The sequence below is a fragment of the Protopterus annectens genome, chromosome 5.part0, assembly GCF_019279795.1.
Source record: "Protopterus annectens isolate FY-2018-M chromosome 5.part0, PAN1.0, whole genome shotgun sequence".
Taxonomy (NCBI): domain Eukaryota; kingdom Metazoa; phylum Chordata; order Ceratodontiformes; family Protopteridae; genus Protopterus; species Protopterus annectens.
In genome coordinates this window covers 1,690,279,912-1,690,286,688 of record NC_056735.1, presented here as the reverse complement: position 1 = coordinate 1,690,286,688, position 6,777 = coordinate 1,690,279,912, and the positions used below count along the sequence as shown (strand labels likewise).

The following is a 6,777-nucleotide window of genomic DNA, read 5'->3' as shown; positions in this document are numbered from 1 at the left end:
CAACTGATGCAGGACCTAAGACTTTGATAATCAGGCTGACTGAGGGCTACTGCAAGCAGATAACCCAAATGTAATGACTGCAACAGTGAAACATGAAAAACATCTTCCCCAGCATATTCCTACAGAAAGGGTAGTTCAGCATTTACAACTGTTTTATGGATAGGCACTGCTCTGACAAGCAGGATGATGAAGCTAACCTCACAGCTTAAACCAAACAGGTGTTTGTAGTCAAAATGTTCCTAAAGGAAGCTTATGGTCCATGGCAAAATGCATCTTGAACCACACGATATGCACGAGTTGGTGGTAGCTCAGGTAGATATAAAATATTGCACAGTACTTATCGAAAAAAGAGTAGAAGTACCCCAATGGCCTAGCGAAATTTCCCCTAGTAGTATAAATACCACTTCAGGTCTCCATAAAGAGAGGCCACTAGCTTAGTGAGGCTAACCCAGTTCAACAAAGAATAAATAAAAATAAATACATGTGCCTTTGATTAAAATACTACTTGACAAAGGCAGCCATGTGCACATTAGCATGCCCTACAGACACTGCACTTAAAAGTACATAGAAGAAATAACAGGTATGAAAAGGGTTGAGCCCCCAAATGGTAACATGACTTAAATGGCTGAATAACCAAAAAGAAAATGCATCAGTGAGGAACTCTAATGAAAAATGTCAGCACTGGCACCGTGCAGTACTGCAGGATTTGATACTGGGACTTGTTCTGCTTAGCAAATTAGTACACTTGCTGTAGTGGAGCTTTAACAAGATCCCTCTTGTTTGCAGGTGACACCAAGATCAGTACAGGTTTCAGAAACAGAACAGCTGGTCTCCTACAGGGACCTGCAGGCTGGGTACATGTTGCAGCTGGAATTTAATGTATATTAAAATAATGCAAGATAATGTACCTTTACTGGGAAGGAATGAAGAGAGCATTCAATCATGAGATAACCATAACCAAAATACAGCAGAAATAACGTTGTGAAGTTATGACCACCAATAAATTGAATCATGCTATTCAATATTAAAAAGTTAGTGGTGAAGGCCAATGTGATGCTGGATGTAAAATATGAGGAGTGAATTTCTGAGATGGTGAGGCCATCCTTCCATTGCACTAAGCATTGCATTTGCTACACTGGAAGCTGCTTCGTCTGATCATAAACAAACAGGGATTTGGTTGGAAAAAACTGTACAATGTAGAAATAAAACAGAGACAGCACTTGCAGTGTACAAATTCTGAAAATTTCATCTCTGATGTTACACAATGCCACCTCCAAAATAAGGCACCAAAATAGCAAGAAATGGTGCAACAGTCAGCCCTTTTCTTGTTACAATAATTAGTATGGCACAGTATCAGAGTATACATCTGTAACAGTAAAACAATGCAGACAGACATAATACAAATTACTGGTACAGTAGAGCAGAACTTCCACTCAGAAGTCCAAAATGAGGCTAATTTGGCATAAAATAAGCACAGCATCTATAAAGTGTACCAGTGCAAATGCAGTACTGTACTCACACAGCTATCAATTTTTTTTTTCAGATGCTGGTTGCATGGAGGTATGTTATTTACTTTGTTGAACTAGACAGGACCTGCTAGGTACAAGTATGTCATTTAGGGGTGAACCAGGTGCAATGAACAGTTAAAAAGCTTGCCAACAGTCACTTTTTATACAAAGTATAGGAATCAAACTCAGGTCAACACAGTAACGACTGTTTGCAATACTGCCAAATTCAAACCCATTTCTTAAAATTTCACCCAACCCCAGACTGGTTATGAGATCATGTAAACCAGTGTAACACTGTTACCAGAATTAAATATGCGACAGCATGAAGCAGCCAAAAGGACAACAAATGGACTCATCTGAAAATCTATGATAACATTTTTCTGCTTCAAAAACTAAAAATCAGTTTAAAGACAAACTTTTACACCCTTACAACAGCAAACAAATGGAATGTTCTTAACTTTATACAGTAGCAACATCTTACAACATAAAATGCTCACCAGACCAACAAAAACAATGGAAGTATTAACTGTATAAAATGCCTCTCCATTTCATTTTACAGGAGTGTTTTGCTCATTCCACAACTACAACTTTGGCTGGTGTAGTTTGAGATCTGTGTACTTTGGGTCCTTAAGCCCACTGCACATGTCCTGTACTGCCCCAGAGATTGGCGAGCAATGTATACGCCTGAAAGGGTAATGTAACCCATCAAGGCTGCCCTTCTCCTCTCAAAGCTAGTGCTCCTGTGTTACCTCTAATCTCCATCAGGGAGTCCACCCCAGGAATGGGCAATCCATACATGCAGCCTTCTCCTCACAAAAGAGGTGAGACAGCAAAGCCATATCACTCCTCTCTTCCCCCACACTAGCTCCAAAGGCGCTAGAGCCACTGTTTGGACTCAGTTTGCCTGGGTCATAGTCAAGACCATCTCTCCTTGACAACAGGGCTGTCTGCAAAGCAACGTTTGTATGTAAAGGAAGTAAGGAACAAGCCTGAACCCCCTTCCCTCTCCTCAAAAAGCACCCCCTCCATTTGACTAGGTGAGATGAAAAGGTTCCTCTGTACTATTTAAATGTTTTAATCATGTTTTCTATTACAGGAAAGCAAAACAGACAGTGAGCAAAAAACTTAAAAAAAAAAAAATAAATAAATAAAAATGAAATGTACAATATGCAACTTTCTTGCAGGAGTTGTTACAGTTATTAATTACATCAGCACACTGTGACAATTTTTAGTGCAAGACAATGGCATATACATGTTTTTTTTTACAACTTTCTCTCTGTTTTGAAGACCCACAGTTATGTAACCTTTCAGCTCCTTTACCACAGCCAGTTTATGAATGAAGCCCTAGGAGTATATGCCACACCATTTTTTTAAAAACTTACTGTGAAAGATAGAAGTTATAGCTGTAACTATTCCATAGCTGCTATCAAAATTTAAGTTCCAGTAGTGGAACTAGCATCACAGGTTGCAAATCCCACTACTGGTCATAGTTAACATACCAAAAGCAATTGTTCTCAGGTGTGTAAAGTAAAAGTAAATTTGTCTTGGGTAACAGCCAACATTTACCACGCCAGATAAGCTTAACAGCGTGTAGCTTCACATCACAGGTATAATCACTGGCTCCTGAGTATTCTACCTCTCTCAGAATGAGCCCAGAGCCTTCCAGGGCAACCTTACCTATATATATATATATATGTGTGTGTGTGTGTGTATACATACACACACACACACACACACACACACACACACACACACCTCCCAGAATGCGGTACATGCTAACTTTTCAGCACTAAAGCTTTTCCTTTTCAAGTTTGCCAAAATTAACAAAACAAGAACACACCTTAGTGCTTCTCCCTTAAATATTCATGAGGTGGCATTTAGCTCTACGGTCTAAACAGTCATCCTTCAAACAGCAGACAACAGACAGTTGCAAACACCAGTAAGAGATAGATAATTCTGTCTTCTGACTGCTTGCTGGGTCTCTGTGTCTACAGACATGTACACCCTGGCTTTTTATCATGTCTTAGTAATCTTGTAACACTGCTCACAAGCTCTGCAGTATTCTAACATCTTTTGTTAACTCCTGAGCTGTACATTTTTTTGCTCATGTTCCTTTTTTGTAAGCTTTGAGTTCAAGTGGCTTGAAACAAGAATATTATGGGTTATGTCTAGAATTGCTCAGTGATAGGCTCTTAAGACTTTCTGATTAACAACCCCATTTCCCAGTACAGAGACTCCCTCAGTTAAGGGGCCTAACCTTTTAATGGGAAACGCTGTCATTTTCAGCACTTACGTCTCAGATTCAGACACGTTATCAGCCATTTCCTCCCATAAAGGAACTCCTTATGTACCAAGGCCAGTACCACCTGAGAGATGTAGCCCCACATTACACATTTTAATACAACCTAGCTCTTTACTTGAAGTGGCCACATCACCAGCCTCTACTGAAAATGTAAACATTGGCTGTGTCTCACCCCTACTACCTTTCCTGGCATAAATTCATCCAAGCTTGGCTGCCCATAATAAGGTGTTATCAAAATCATGGGGTATGCTGTTAGCAAAAAATCATTACCTATCACATCTATTGGATTTTACTGTTCACCTCCCTGTCTCCCTTTCCACTTGAGGTGAACCTTGGTTCATGGCACATGAAAAGGTGTCCCCCCCATAGCCCAGACTAGAGTGGGATGTCATGACAGGTAATGTTTCTCTTCAACAACTGAGGGTTGAACAACAGTTGTATCTGATGCAGTATCCCTCACAGCAATGATTTCTACCCTTTTTTATGTCAGGATACAGGTTCTTATAATAACCTTGAGCATTTGCAGCTTTAAGGCAACTTATCACTACTGAAATACTTTTACTAGTTATTTAATGTGGCTCTTCTTCCCCAACTTGTGGCTGTGGCCAGGTGGACCTAGAATGCCATAGCTGGTTAAACTGGAAAAGTACAGTTGTGTACACTTACCATAAATGTAGATGTTCGAGTGTATTCACTGTTGTAGTCATCACATTTGGGTTATCTGCTTGCAGTAGCCCTCAGTCGGCTTGATTAACAAAGTCTTGGGTCCTCCAAGGCCGGGTTGCTGTCCCTTCTTCCATGATGTCAGGTCATCAGGGGTATAAAACATGTAGCTGACACCATTACATCAGTTTTCTTTTTTGTCCCCCAAAACTTAGCCTTATAGGCACATGAAGGTAAGCTTCCTTGAGATCTAAAGTTACCATCCAGTGATCTTTGCCCAGCAGAGGTAAAAGCTGTTGTAACGTCAACATTTTGAACTTGGGAATGTCCAGATAGGTGTTGAGGATAGATAAATCCAAAATTGGTCTCCACGTGTTCCCCTTCTTTGGTACTAGGAACAGGCGAGAATAAAATCCTAGGCCCCTTTCTGGCACAGGAACTGACTGAATGGCCCCTATTTGGAGCAACAGAGAAATTTGCTTGTGAGCCTCTGTTCTTTGTAGAAGAGGAATGTCTGGCATGCCTTTGAAAGGAGGCAAGGAATGGAAATAAAAGCTGTAACCGTGGTGAATGATATCCAGAACCCATCTGTCTTGGGTAATTAAATCCCAATTTTCTTTGAAAAGAGACAGCCTTCCTCCCAGAGGTGCTGCCAGGCGGGAATGTACTGGCAGCTGAAAAGGCAGGTCATTGGGTCTGCTTACGAAAGGACTGACCCCTGCCCTCACCAGAAGTCTGAGCAGGTGAACTCCCTGTCCTAGGCCTAAAAGAACCTTGAGCTCTGCCCCTACCACGCCTAGACCTACCCCTAGACTGGGAATCATAAGCAGGATAAGTCCACCCCTTCGTAGGCCAATTTCTACTAAACTTCGACGCTGCACCTGCAAAAAATCCTTAACCGTTTGCATAGACTTAGCCTTGTCCTCCATTTTCTTTAAAACTGCTTCCACAGGCGAACCAAACAACACATCAGACTGTAAAGGAGCATCCAAAATCCTTGTCTTAACATGCTCAGCTAAGTTCTGATCTCTCAACCAGGCGTGCCGAAGAACAGAACCAGTGGCAGCCACCCCCGAGGAGGCCTGCACAGCATCAAAACCACACTGCAAGGAATGCTTTTCCACTTGTTCAGAAACATGAACTAAATCCTGCAACTCTTTACACTCAATACCTTCAGCCAGAGCATCCACCTTAGACTTCAATTGTGAAAGGAGATAATTCTGATATTTTAACATATGAAACTGACAATTCAACGCCCTCATGGCTAAAGTGGAAGAAGTGTACACTTTCTTTCCCCATCTATCCAAAGCCCTTGCTTCTTTATCAGGAGGAACAGGATTTTTAACAACAGAGGCCTTCACACCTTTAGGCCCCTGAGAGACAGTTTCGGTCTGCCCTAGGACTCTTAAACAGATACTTATGAGCTTCAGGCACCCTATAGTACCTATCCGGTTTAACTGGGGCAGGAGGCAGAGAATCAGGATTCAGGAAGCCTCTGCAAAACATCTTCCACCACATTCAGAACAGGAGGTATAGCTAAAGGCCTATGCTGGGGTAAAACAAGAATTCCCTAAGCCTCTTTCTGGAATCAGAGAAATCTTGACCTTCCCATTTAAAATGCTCCCTCATGGAATGCAGAGTCTCTGAAAATGAAAAATCCTCAGGAGGAGAAGCTGAAGGAGTAGAATCATCCACATCAGAATCAGAATAAGGAGGATACTCCTGCAAGTCTTCAGCCGAAGACTCAGAAGCCTCGAACATTGCTCAAAACTCTCAAACTCAGGTTCCACCCTAGGCCTCTTATCAGGAGGGGGCATAGAACCTCTAATCATTGTAATCAAATCCTCTGCCATTTTTAGCATATGCTTCTTAGGCAAAGACCCTGAAACACTGGGAGAAACCCCCACTGAAGCTAAAGTAGGCCTGCCTCTTAAAGAAGCCTTGGCAACGGAAGGCGAGGCCCTAACCACCTTAGGAAGAGAGGGAAGAACAGCCACCTGAGAAGCCCCTTCAGCCTGGCCTACTTCCTGAGAGGACACATCCTGTAACAGTAACGTTTCTCCCTGAGACTCCAAAGAAACTCCTGGCAGAACCTCCCGCTCCACTGAGCCTTCTAAAGAACCGACGTCCGGGACTGTCGGTTCTTCCACTCTAGGCTTCGCTGCTTTGTCCTTGCGCTTTTTGGCTGAAGCGGGCGCCGGAGCATCCGACGGCATTTTATAATTACAACGCTTCCCAAACACTAACCTGGCACAGTCTAACCTTCTCTTAATAGTGCGTTTGTTAAATCTAGCACAAGAGCGG

The 6,777-nt window shown here is 42.2% G+C and overlaps 1 protein-coding gene across 1 annotated transcript in view; it reads right to left on the bottom strand.

Annotated features, from left to right (window-relative positions):
* GDAP2 (ganglioside induced differentiation associated protein 2) overlaps positions 1–6,777 on the bottom strand; it is an 835,060-nt gene that overhangs the window by 55,634 nt on the left and 772,649 nt on the right. The gene's annotated exons all lie outside the window — the stretch shown is intronic.